This window comes from Orycteropus afer, unplaced genomic scaffold, assembly GCF_000298275.1.
Source record: "Orycteropus afer afer isolate SDZICR_OR568_19922 unplaced genomic scaffold, OryAfe1.0 scaffold00623, whole genome shotgun sequence".
In the NCBI taxonomy this organism is placed as follows: domain Eukaryota; kingdom Metazoa; phylum Chordata; class Mammalia; order Tubulidentata; family Orycteropodidae; genus Orycteropus; species Orycteropus afer.
This window is the reverse complement of record NW_006922210.1, coordinates 1,025,759-1,026,465: the sequence shown is the minus strand read 5'-3', so window position 1 is coordinate 1,026,465 and position 707 is coordinate 1,025,759.

The window sequence follows — 707 nt, the reverse complement described above, 5'->3', positions numbered from 1 at the left end:
AGTTTTGTTCCACATTGTTCTCCCTCTGTATCCAGGATCTCCTACATAGATCCCCTTCCAAGTGGATGACAGTGGTAGATGGGCACCATTTAGTTCTTCTGGTCTCATAGTTGTATAGGCTGCAGATCAGATGGTGCACCAGTTGCTAGAACTAATTGTTTCCATGAAGTTTGGTTTTCTTCATTCTTCTTTGCTCTTGATGAGGAGAGACCCATCGTTGCATCTAAATGGCAGCTTGCTAGCTTTTAAGATCCCAGTTGCTACTCGAACATTTGGCTTCTTAAAAACATAATAAATTAAGTTTTTTTTTCTATTTAAATCTAACATTTTTCTTCCTCTGGAAGGAAGCATTTTAATGTACAGGTTCTAGAGAAAATGATTACCCCAAATTTCACACTAATGTTCTATTTTTAAAAATCAGTGCTTTAAGAGAAATCTGTAAACTTGAAAGTGGACATGGAAAACTTGACTCAATCTTTGAGTTTGTATAACCTCAGAACCAATGTGTTTTAAAGTTGTATGAATAACTCAAGAAGTTATAGAAAATTTCACCTAGAATTAAACCACAATTCTGTTGCCTTCAATGGAGTATTTCATGACTCTGAAGACAAGAAATATGGAACTATTAATCACTTCATCTTAAGAATCTACATTTAAGATTAATTTGAGAATGTATACTTAAAATCTTATTAATATATATAATCTGT